The sequence below is a fragment of the Salmo salar genome, chromosome ssa09, assembly GCF_905237065.1.
Source record: "Salmo salar chromosome ssa09, Ssal_v3.1, whole genome shotgun sequence".
Taxonomy (NCBI): domain Eukaryota; kingdom Metazoa; phylum Chordata; class Actinopteri; order Salmoniformes; family Salmonidae; genus Salmo; species Salmo salar.
Window position 1 is genome coordinate 124,972,056 of NC_059450.1, and position 12,327 is coordinate 124,984,382.

Genomic DNA, 12,327 nt, shown 5'->3' on the forward strand with positions numbered 1-12,327 from the left:
TTCATCACATGCTGAACTTGCCATTCACTGACTGTTTGCCTCTGTTCTGCCCTTTCTCTTATCCCTTAGGGACTGATCCAAAGATCTCGGCAACCGTAGGACCTCGTGTGCCTCTCTGTCTGTGGCTTCCGGTGAGGGTTAACTAAAAGAGTCTGCTGCACCAGAAAAAAAGCACACACGCACCCATAAACGGACATACATTAAAATCTGATCAAATTTGATTTGTCACATGCTTCACTAAACAGGTGAAATGCTTACTTACGGGCCCTTCCCGGCAATGCAGAAAAAAAAGAGAAATACTCAAAAAACTAATAACACAACAAATAAATACACAATGAGTAACGATAAACACACATTACATACACACTCCTGCGCACACACCACAGGCCCAGGGCAAAGGGGTAACGGTGCCCCATCCTGATGCCTCTACAGCTGAGCAGTGACGTGACAGGCCATCAGGGATCAGACAGGCAGGATGAGGCAGCAAACCACACAAAGAGCTGCTCGTTTACACCATTTCCAAGCTACAGAAGTGTGTGTGTGTGTGTGTGTGTGTGTGTGTGTGTGTGTGTGTGTGTGTGTGTGTGTGTGTGTGTGTGTGTGTGTGTGTGTGTGTGTGTGTGTGTGTGTGTGTGTGTGTGTGTGCTCATAAGCCTATAACCAGAAGTGGACAACACACTGGACAAGCACAGGCATCAAACTGGGTCTGAGTCAAGGACATGACAAGTTCAAGAATTTCCAATCTCTCTCAACAACCGTTGAATAGCTAGCTAGGGCGAACCTTGAAGTATGACTCATAAGAATAATTCATTTCTGATCGTTTTTCTTTACTCAGAGGGAGGAGAGCAAAACCATTACATCTAGCCATGGTTGATCATATCAATGCAAGGAAAATATTGCAAAATAACCGAATGATTTGTTAAGTGAGAGTTAGTGTACAGACAAAAACATTCTGAAGATCTTCCTACAATACAACAGCAGCATAAATGGCTAGTCAGTAGCCACCTGCAGTGACAGGACAGGGTCATTATCTGTGAACCACATCAATGTCAATTAAGACTCATCAATTCAGCCATTACAGACCTAATTATATTGATGGATCCCTTGGCATAGGGAAACACTAATCAACAGTATGTGACTATAGATTTAACACAATTTGCCATGGGGTAAAGAGAAAAATATATAGTTTTATAGCTAATCTCATGCTATTCCACAGATTTTGCCATGAAGCTAAGAGAGAATGTTGCTATTTTAAAGCTAATTTCCTGCAATTCTGCACATTTTGCCATGGGGCATAGAGGAAAATGTGCAGTTTTATTGCGTATCATGCTATTCTATACATTTTGCCATGAGGCTGAGAGATTTAGCATTTTTAAAGATTAGAGGTAAAATATCCAGTACCAGTCAAAAATTTGGACACACCTACTCATTCAAGGGTTTTTCTTTATTTTTAATATTTTCTACATTGTAGAATAATAGTAAGACATCAGAACTATGAAAGTGTTAAACAAATGTATATTTGAGATTCTTCAAAGTCGCCGCCCTTTGCCTTGATGACAGCTTTGCACACTCTTGGCATTCTCTCAACCAGCTTCAACAGTCTTGAAGGAGTTCCCACATATGCTGAGCAATTGTTGGCTGTTTTTCCTTTACTCTGCGGTCCAACTCCACTCATCCCAAACCATCTCAATTGGGTTGAGGTTGGGTGATTGTGGAGGCTAGGTCATCTGATGCCGCACTCCATCACTCTCCTTCTTTGTCAAATAGCCCTTACACAGCCTGGACGTGTGTTTTGGGTCATTTTCCTGTTGAAAAACAAATGATAGTTCCACTAAGCGCAAACCAGATGGGATGGCGTATTGCTGCAGAATGCTGTGGTAGTCATGCTGGTTAAGTGTGCCTCGAATTCTAAATAAATCACAGACATTGTCACCAGCAAAGCACCGCCACACCATCACACCTCCTCCTCCATGCTTCACGGTGGGAACCACACATGCGGAGATCATCCATTCACCTACTCTGCATCTTACAAAGACACGGTGGTTGAAAAATCTCAAATTTGGACTCATCAGACCAAAGGACAGATTTCCACCGGGCTAATATCCATTGCGCATGTTGCTTGGCCCAAGCAAGTTTCTTCCTCTTTTTGGTGTCCTTTAGTAGTGGTTTCTTTGCATCAATTTTACCATGAAGGCCTGATTCTCACAGTCTCCTCTGAACAGTTGATGTTGAGGTGTGTCGGATACTTGAACTCTGTGAAGAATTTATTTGGGCTGCAATCTGAGGTGCAGTTAACTCTAATGAACTTATCCTCCACAGCATGAGAGCCAGTTTCATCATAGTGCTTGATGGTTTTTCCGACTGCACTTGAAGTTCTTGAAATGTTCCAGATTGACTGACCTTCATGTCTTAAAGTAATGATGGACTGTCATTTCTCTTTGCTTATTTGAGCTGTTCTTGCCATAATATGGACTTGGTCTTTTACCAAATAAGGCTATCTTCTGTATACCACCCCTACCTTGTCACAACACAACTGATTGGCTCAAACGCATTAAGAAGGAAAGAAATTCCACAAATGAACTTTTAACAAGACACACCTGTTATTTTAAATGCATTCCAGGTGACTACCTCATGAAGCTGGTTGAGAGAATGCCAAGCATGTGCAAAGCTGTCATCAAGGCAAAGGGTGGCTACTTTGAAGAATCTCAAATAGAAAATATATTTTGATTTGTTTAACACTTTTTTGGCTACTACATGACTCCATATGTGTTATTTCATTGTTTTGACATCTTCACTATTATTCTACAATGTAGAAAATAGTAAAAATAAAGAAAACCCCTGGAATGAGTAGGTGTGTCCAAACTTTTGACTGGTGCTGTAGGTGTGTTACCTTTTTTTTTTGCTCAATCTGATTGGGTGGACCTGGCTCCCCAGTGGGTGGGCCTGGGCCTCAGGCCTACCACTGCCTAAGTCTGGGGAAATTCCCTGACTGGAATCATAAATTAGATTAAGCACGCAGGTCTAATCAGAATACGGGACACATAGAATAGCATGCTGTGATTCTCATGCCTTGTTTTCATAATTAACTATCTTTCACAACAAATAGTCATTGAGTGAGTCAATACCGTTAGCAAGATCCCCAGGCAATCACTATGCTGGAATTCAATAAATCTAGCAGTCATCTGTTGCAGATATAATTACTGTACAGAGAAATAGATAAATGGAGAACGTCTTTAGAGACATACAGATGGATTGATGGTGGTAACACATTGAGCATGAATCATTTGTTGGTTTGGCGTTACAACAGACCAACATACTAAGAAGCGTCTACATTTGCATCTTGTCATCAGATTTACCTGGATGTGAACATGTGTCTGGAGACTGGAGGTTTCCATACTTAACTTAATCTCTTCATTCACAATTTCTCTGTATTAAGAGTAGGGCCCAGAGTATATCCAAACCATTTGACCTGACCGGGGAAAACGCAGGGCACTAAGTAATGAGCAACCTACTAAGACCTGAGTATAAATTATTGATATGATAAGTGATTGTGTGGATGTTGCTAATATTTTGGCATCACAACACTGAAGTGTGAGAGGCCTCCCCTATGTAAATACCCTCAGGTTGTGAGCTCCTCAGTGCAGCACCTCCCTTCACTTCCATGCCCTTTTCATGCTGTCCCACCATGCTTTTGTCTAGGGGCTCCTCCTCAGCTTATTTCTACTGAGACAGAGCTGTTGAGCAAATGTCAATCTACTGACTATTAACCAGACCGATTATACCAAATCAGAACACAGATAGATACCTAACCCAACTCCCTAGGTGGTCCGTGGAGATCTCCACTAGAGCACTTCCATAACACTGTAGGGGTCACATTCCCATTGGACATTCCCTAGTCAATCACCTTTGGTTAATCACAGGAGAGGACAGAGTATAGGCAGCGAGGGCACTAAACCAGTGACAGGGTTGTAGAATAGATCCTTGGGTGATCATGTTCCCCTATAAGGATCTCCACTCCAGGGGCAGACTGGCCATCTGGTACTTCTGGCAAATGCCAGTTGGGCTGGTCCATTTTTAGACCAGTCGGTCTGCCTAACATTTTTTTGTGTGCAAAATTATCATTAGCTGGCTAAAAATGGGCCGGTGTGGGGGCCTCAATGGGAAAAATGGCCCGGTGTGGGGGCCTCAAGGAAAATAATGGGCAGGTGTGTTACATGCTGAACACACCACTCGCGTCGCGTGCGTGAGCGTGAGCGTTGCAAAATAAATTTACACATGCATGTCATTCAATCATTGCACCCACACCGCTCACGCGCGCCAATGAGTGTCTGTGTTGCCAAGCACTAAAATAGAAGTCAGTTCCATTTGTGATGCTGAACGCGGTGCAAGTCCTGCCACTCCCATCTCCTCATTGGTTTATAGATGCAGATACCCACGTGCCATCTCCTCATTGGTTATACCCACGTGGGTGATTGAAAGATGAACTGAGGTCGGTCGTGGTAATATACCAATGAAAGTTAGATGCCAATCGCCATATAAAGTCCAAAGAAAAAGCCCGGAAAGAGGAGAGATGACTAGAAATGATTCGGTTGACCGTTTTATGTGTGGATTAATTGTGACAGTGTGGAGGACCTTGTGCATTTCAGGTAAAATAACAACTCAACGTTTATATCCTAGGACAAATTAGCTGGCAACAGCAAGCTAGCTAAATAGGACAAATTATCTAGCAACTGCAAGCGTCCGGTTTGGGTATGTTGTTAGAAATGCCAGGGCCCCAGCTCATCTCATGCTCCCAAGTGGCGCAGCGGTCTAAGGCACTGCATCTCAGTGCTAGAGGCATCACTACAGACTCTGGTTTGATTCCAGGCTGTATCACAACCAGCCGTGATTGGGAGTCCCATAGGGCAGCGCACAATTGGCCCAGTGTCATCCGGGTTAGGGTTTGGCGGTGTAGGCTGTCATTGTAAATAAGAATTTGTTCTTAACTGACTTGCCTACTTAAATAAAGGTTAAATTAATAAAATAAATAAAAAATGTAATCCCTCCATATGTTTTCAGCTCTCCTCAGATTTGAAGTGAAGAACCCTTTCACCAGAGACAAGCATCTCATGGATTCCAATAAGAGCTGGGATTAAGAGCAATATTTCCTTACTCTGTTCAGTAGAAGGCTGAGCTTAAAAAAAAACTCACCTCTGATCTCCAAACAGCACGAGAGTGCAACGTTTATTCAAGTTCTTTGCTAAAACGACCTGACAGTAAAATATGACACGTTGCCATTTGTATAATTAAAATTCATGACGTCATTTGGGAGAGGACACGGTTCAATGGTAAATGAAAAAAAACCTTCACAGAAAATAATGAATTGGGGTTGTTGGAAGAGAACGGGACTGGCGGGTGCGCAGCCAAGATCCTCACAGTTAATCAGCGAGATTGATTCTCTCAACATCGCGAGGCAGAGTTCTCCTTTACCACTTCATTAATGGCAGAAGTCGTGGGTTCTCATCACAGTGAGTGCACTTGGGGAATGGCTCCAACGTACATCTTTCTTATCTCGTATGGGGCTGTCTCTGCAAGTTACCATATTCACGTTATTCAATTACAACCAAAAAGTGAACCATGTAGCCTACTCAAGAATAAGACGGGTGATTTGACATGACTATATTTTCAATATTCTAAACCGAAAAGCACAGATGGGGTTGTCTGAGATGGGCGTGGATATGTCTTTACTGCAAGGGCACTTTGACACAACTAGAAGTGACACGAAAGAGCACAGACCATTATTCCCTGAAAACACCTTGGCACTGGCAGGGATTCAAATCTCCAGGAAATTACAGACCCTGTTCTGCAAGGACAACAGCATCACCTCAAGAGATATTATTTCATGAAAAACTGGTAGATGAAAGTAACCATAGGAGAAGGTTGGGTTGGCATACCTGGAGGGTAGGTACTACACTGTATTATATCACGGTAGTGTCACATTTAGACCACATTCCCTGGAGTTAAACCCTTGCTTGAACCTTGTCAAGCAACAATATGAAAGCATTTACCTATCATCATTTTAATGTAGCATAGCTAGCCAAAAATAACTTAATTATTAAGCCTTGGAAAGTGAGCCATTGGGGCCACTGAAATAAGATATAGGAAACTTGGCTGATAGCAAATACTTGGAATTCTGATAACGTGAGGGCATGTATGAAAAAATAGCAATCAGCTGAGAAGTTTCAGTTGGCTTCAACAAAGAAATACTTCCTTTGACCCTCCGTCTGTGAGTAACCTGAACTTCTATAAGACCAAATGTATTTACATTCCTTTACTATTAGTTAACTATTTAAGCGTTGACAATTTCACGTTTTACTGTTTCATCATAAAACACAGAAGAGCCGACACTAAACCTAGAGTGTCAGACATCTCTAAAGCAGAGGACATACTGGACAAAGGGATGCCTAAAAAGTAAGCAAGACAGTTGCCATGGCATTGTTGTGTTTTACTGCTTAAGGAAAGGCCAGACACTTTCAAGCTCACCAGTTAATCACTCAATGCTTTAGCCAATGCAGAGGACATAAAGTGCAGCCACACATACCAAAAGATAGAGAGGAGATTCACAGAAAAGCAGTGGAAGTTCATCTGAGAAGAGCAAGTTCCCAATATGTCCATTCTATTTTCACCAACATAACGGAGTTGGCATATCCAAAATAACTGAGTTGGATGTCAGCCTACTTTTTAAAGAGGTTAAAGGTAGCCTATCCAGCAATACCCGATGAGAAAGTACATTTTAAGCTTGTGAATAATAAAATTAATGATGGTGTCAGTAAGTATTTTGGTAAGATACACTGCTGTTAATTTGGTGCTAAAATAAGTATAACACAGTCAACCATCTACAGTATATTGCATTTGACACCACTGATACGGATTTCAGGCTTCCTCTTCATATACTTTCATAATTGAGAAATGTATTCATTAACATTTATCCCAGATACAATATCTTGAAACTATCTGCCACCCTCTGTGAGAGGCATAATGAGGTGTGAGGGGGTCTAGTAACAGATGTGCACTGAACGTACTCTCACCCTCACCTCCTTTTGCCGGAACATCATAAGACAATAAATACTCCTGCTGGTCATGTCAGTGAAACAGATGGCTATGGGTTATTTCTCTATCCATGCTATGTGGACATGGCCTCACAAACAGAGGAGTCCAGGTCCCACCAAGCATGAGCAGGAGGATATGGGGCTCACCGAGCTGAAAAAAAAAGGAGGGAATTGTATGACAGCCTGATGCTTGTTTGCAGAGGGGGTGCACCTCATGTCTCTTTACTTCCTATGCATACAATGGGGCCAATGCAATGTGTCAGAAATGACAGAATGTTGGACGGGGGAGTTTTGAGTGGGCTTGCTAATATGAGAATAGACTGCATCTAGATTCTACACAGGGTTAACAGCATGCTTAGGTCACATCGACCAGGAATAGAAATGTAACCGTAAACAGGCATCCGGTGACCATGACAAAATGAAAAGGGATCACTGCAGTGTCATAGTGGGGGATTTGGCTAGAGATTTCACCCATGTATGTTTTTCTGTCTGTAAATTGAACTCAAGTGGATGAGGAAGTTCAGTGGAATAAACAATACTACTGCAGAAATATGAGATGAAAGTCATCTTAAAAGTTGACAAATATAAATATATATATATATATATAAAATATGTGATTGTTTTGTTTGTAACATATATATATATATATACAAAACAATCACATATTTTGTGCGGAACCACAAAATAATACAATAGATCAATGTTATTTTACTGGTGCAATAGTGCTGGTATATCATTTTTTTTTTACAATATCAATATACGTTATTGAGAATACTTTGTATCATATATGCATGATTCGAGATTAGGGTAAAATGTATAATTTGAATGTTACAATGTTATACCTACTGTATAACGTCACCCATCTACTGTAGCGAATCAAGAGACTCGCTTTCGGTTTGTGGGCCACAATTGATGATTAATCAATTGCAAAAAAAATGGTAGATATAACACACAATTGAAATACTCTACAGCATACACATTACCTTTAATTCTGAGAAAAAAAACGTACTTTAAATGCAAATGAAAGTCCTCTTGCCCTCCGCTGTTAACATCGCAGCTGCTCCTTTAAAATGAGCCACGTGTTTTTCCTGAACGGCAAATGATTGTTGAAGAACTAGAAAGCGTTAATGCGGGCTTGTCTTGACGACTCTTTTGTTACGGTAATATTTATCAGTATTCTTCCACAGGCTACTCACATAGGTTACGTTATGTTTTCACAAAGAGCGCTCTCCACCTGCCTTCTAGTGGAGCCAGCAGAAAAGTGAGTTAATCCAACGCGTAGGGATACAATCCATTTCAGTGAAATATTTAGCGTTACAATTCGTTGTTGTCTATTGTTCCTTCTAACGCAGCCTCGTGTATTGCCCTATTTCACAGTCAGTCACTATCGCAGTTGGCTACACGCGCATGATTGTTTCATGGTGACTCCTGGCAGCGGGAGAGATGGTTGGTGTTGAAACCGCAGCTGTCTCCGACACAGGCTCAAACTAATATCCACACCAGAGAGAAAGAGAAAAGGGGTTGGTGTAGGTGGGGGGGGGGCAGTAACCCTGAGTCAGAGCTCCTTTGTGCAATCCCAAATCTGTGTCGTCTGAATCAACCTCACCCATTTCCTCCAATAGTAGTTGTGTATCCTCTGACTCTGTCTGACTGACTACTAGGTTAGTCATGGCATGACTTTCTTTTAATGATACACTACATGGCCAAAAGTATGTGGACACCTGCTTGACAAACGTCTCATTCCAAAATCGTGGCCATTAAGATGGAGATGTTGGAACATAGCTGTTGGGAATTGCTTCCATTCAGCCACAAGAGCACTAGGGAGGTCGGGCACGGATGTTGGGTGATTAGGCCTGGCTCGCAGTCGGCGTTCCAATTCATCCCAAAGGTGTTGTGTTGATGTCAGGGCTCTGTGCAGGCCAAGTTCTTCCACACCGATTTCGACAAACCATTTCTGTATGGACCTCGCTTTGTGCACGGGGGCATTGTTATGCTGAAACAGGAAAGTGCCTTCCAACAAAGTTGGAAGCACAGAATCGTCTAGAATGTCATTGCATGCTGTAGCGTTAAGATTTCTCTTCCCAGGAATTAAGGGGCCTAGCACGAACCATGAAAAACAGTCCCAGACCGTTATTCCTCCTCCACCAAACTTTACAGTTGGCACTATGCATTAGGGCAGGAAGCGTTCTCCTGGCATCCGCCAAACCCAGATTTGTCCATCGGACTGCCGGATGGTGAAGCGTGATTCATCACTTCAGAGAACGCATTTCCACTGCTCCATCGTCCACTGGCGGCTGCTCGGACATGGAAACCCATTTCATGAACTCCCGACGAACAGTTCTTGTGCTGACGTTGCTTCCAGAGGCAGTTTGAAACTCGGTAGTGAGTCTTGCAACCAAGGACAGATCATTTTTTACTCGCTACGTGCTTCAGTCCTGTTCTGTGAGCTTGTGTGGCCTACCACTTCGCGGCTGAGTGATGTATGTGATGTATTGAAAATCAAGAGGTTTCCTCCCAATCAGGTTGCAATACTGCAGTGTGCCTGAGAGCACGGTCAAGTTTACTGTGGTAACAAATAATTCACTACAGTCCCACAGGAACACATGGTTATTTCTAGATCGAAGTGTTTAGAAAAGGTGCACATTTTAATTTACTGCATGGATTTCTTGACTCTAATACTCCCTTCTTAATCGATTTGGGTTTGTAAGTGCTGGTTGCACACTTAGCAAATAGGCATCAATCTTTGGCTTTAAATGTATACATGTGCATTGGTTAGTCCAGGATTGTAGTGGAGTCCCTCTCAACGACGAAATAAATATCACAAATACTCTTTGCTATGGGCCTCCCGAGTGGCGCAGCGGTCTAAGGCACTGCATTGCAGTGCTAGAGGCGTCACTACAGATCCGGGTTCGATCCCGGGCTATGTCGCAGCTGGCCGCGACCGGGAGACCCATGAGGCTGGGCACAATTGGCCCAGCGTCTTCTGGGTTAGGGGAGGGTTTGGCCAGCTGAGATGTCCTTGTCCCATCGCGCTCTAGCAACTCCTGTGGCGGGCCGGGCGCATGCATGCTGACATGGTCGTCAGTTGGACAGTGTTTCCTCCGACACATTGGTGCGACTGGCTTCCGGGTTAAGTGAGCAGTGCGGCTTGGCAGGGTAGTGTTTCGGAGAATGCATGGCTCTCGACCTTTACCTCTCCTGAGTCTGTACGAGAGTTGCAGCAATGGGACAATATTTTTTTAATTTAACTTTTATTTCACTAGACAAGTTACAAATTCTTATTTACAATGACGGCCTACCCCGGCCAAACCCTAACGATGCTGGGCCAATTGTGAGCCCAGCATCGTCCGTCCATGTATATATTTTCTACATTGTAGAATAATAGTGAAGACATCAAAACTATGAAATAACACATATGGCAAGTCAGTTCTTATTTACAACGCCAAAAGGCAAAAGGCCTCCTGCGGATTCGGGGGCTGGGAATAAATAAAAAAATATATAGGACAAAACACACATTTACATTTACGTCATTTAGCAGACGCTCTTATCCAGAGCGACTTACAAATTGGTGCATTCACCTTAAGATATCCAGTGGAACAACCACTTTACAATAGTACATCTATATCTTTTTTGGGGGGGGTTAGAAGGATTACTATATCCTATCCCAGGTATTCCTTAAAGAGGTGGGGTTTCAGGTGTCTACGGAAGGTCACGGCAAGAGAGACCACACAACACTACATAAATAGAGACCTAAGACATCATGTACTAACCAAAAAAGTGTTAAACAAATCAGAATATATTTTATATTTGAGATTATTCAAAGTAGTCACCCTTTGCCTTCATGACAGCTTTGCACACTCTTGGCATTCTCTCAACCAGCTTCATGAGGTAGTCACCTGGTATGCATTTCAATTAACAGGTGTGCCTTGTTAAAAGTTAATTTGTGGAATTTCCTTCCTTCTTAATGTGTTTGAGCCAATCAGTTGTTTTGTGACAAGATAGGGGTGGTATACAGAAGATAGCCCTGTTTGGTAAAAGACCAAGTCCATATTATGGCAAGAACTGCTCAAATAAGCAAATAGAAACAACAGTCCATCATTACTTTAATTAAGACATGAAGGTCAGTCAATCTGGAAAATTTCAAGAACTTTGAAAGTTTCTTCAAGTGCATTTGCAAAAACCATCAAGTGCTATGATGAACCTGGCTCTCATGAGGACCGCCACAGGAAAGGAAAACCCAGAGTTACCTCTGCTGCGGAGGATACGTTCATTAGAGTTACCAGCCTTAGAAATTGCAGCCCAAATAAATGCTTCACAGAATTCCAGTAACAGACACATCTCAACACTAACTGGTCAGAGGAGACTGTGTGAATCAGGCCTTCATGGTCTAATTGCTGCAAGTAACCACTGCTAAAGGACACCAATAATAAGTAGAGACTTGCTTAGGCCAAGAAACATGAGCAATTGACATTAGACCGGTGGAAATCTGTCCTTTGGTCTGATGAGTCCAAATTTGAGATTGGAGGAGGAATTGTGATGGTGTGGGGGTGCTTTGCTGGTGACACTGTTGTGATTTATATAGAATTCAAGGCACACTTAACCAGCATGGCTTCTGCAGCGATACGCCATCCCATCTGGTTTGCACTTAGTGGGACTATCATTTGTTTTTCAACAGGACAATGACCCAACACACCTCCAGGCTGTATAAGGGCTATTTGACCAAGAAGGAGAGTGATGGAGTGCTGCATTAGATGACCTGGTGTCAACAATCACCCGACATCAACCCAATTGAGATGGTTTGGGATGAGTTGGACCGCAGAGTGAACGAAAAGCAGCGATCAAGTGCTCAGCATATGTGGGAACTCCTTCAAGACTGTTGGAAAAGCATTCCAGGTGAAGCTGGTTGAGAGAATGCCAAGCGTGTGCAAAGCTGTCGTCAATGCAAAGGGTGGCTACTTTGAAGAACCTCAATAATAAAATATATTTTGATTTGTTTAACACTTTTTTGGTTACTACATGATTCCATATGCGTTATTTCGACTTGACAGAGAGAACTTGTTGCAAAGGGGAGTGACTCATGATACATCAGAAAGAGTGTACTTTCTTACAAAATACAGCACTGAAGCCGATAACATTAAACTAATCATAAAAAATAATTGGGGAATCATCCAACGCGATACTCTACTACGCCAAGTCTTCCCAGAGCCACCAGTCATAAGCTTTAATTAAGAGATGTCCT

The 12,327-nt window shown here is 42.5% G+C and overlaps 1 protein-coding gene across 25 annotated transcripts in view; it reads right to left on the bottom strand.

The window, feature by feature from the left end:
- phldb1b (pleckstrin homology-like domain, family B, member 1b) overlaps positions 1–12,327 on the bottom strand; it is a 95,968-nt gene that overhangs the window by 55,459 nt on the left and 28,182 nt on the right. The window contains exons 1-2 of one of the 25 annotated variants that reach the window (XM_014213753.2): positions 8,098–8,710; positions 7,074–7,239 (exon numbers count right to left, since the gene is read on the bottom strand). The exons of 21 other annotated variants lie outside the window; for them this stretch is intronic. The gene's annotated coding sequence lies outside the window, so the exon portion shown is untranslated. Of the gene's footprint in view, positions 1–7,073; positions 7,240–8,071; positions 8,711–12,327 lie in introns of those variants that run through there. 3 more of the 25 variants (XM_014213754.2, XM_014213752.2, XM_014213751.2) reach the window with 3 other exon arrangements.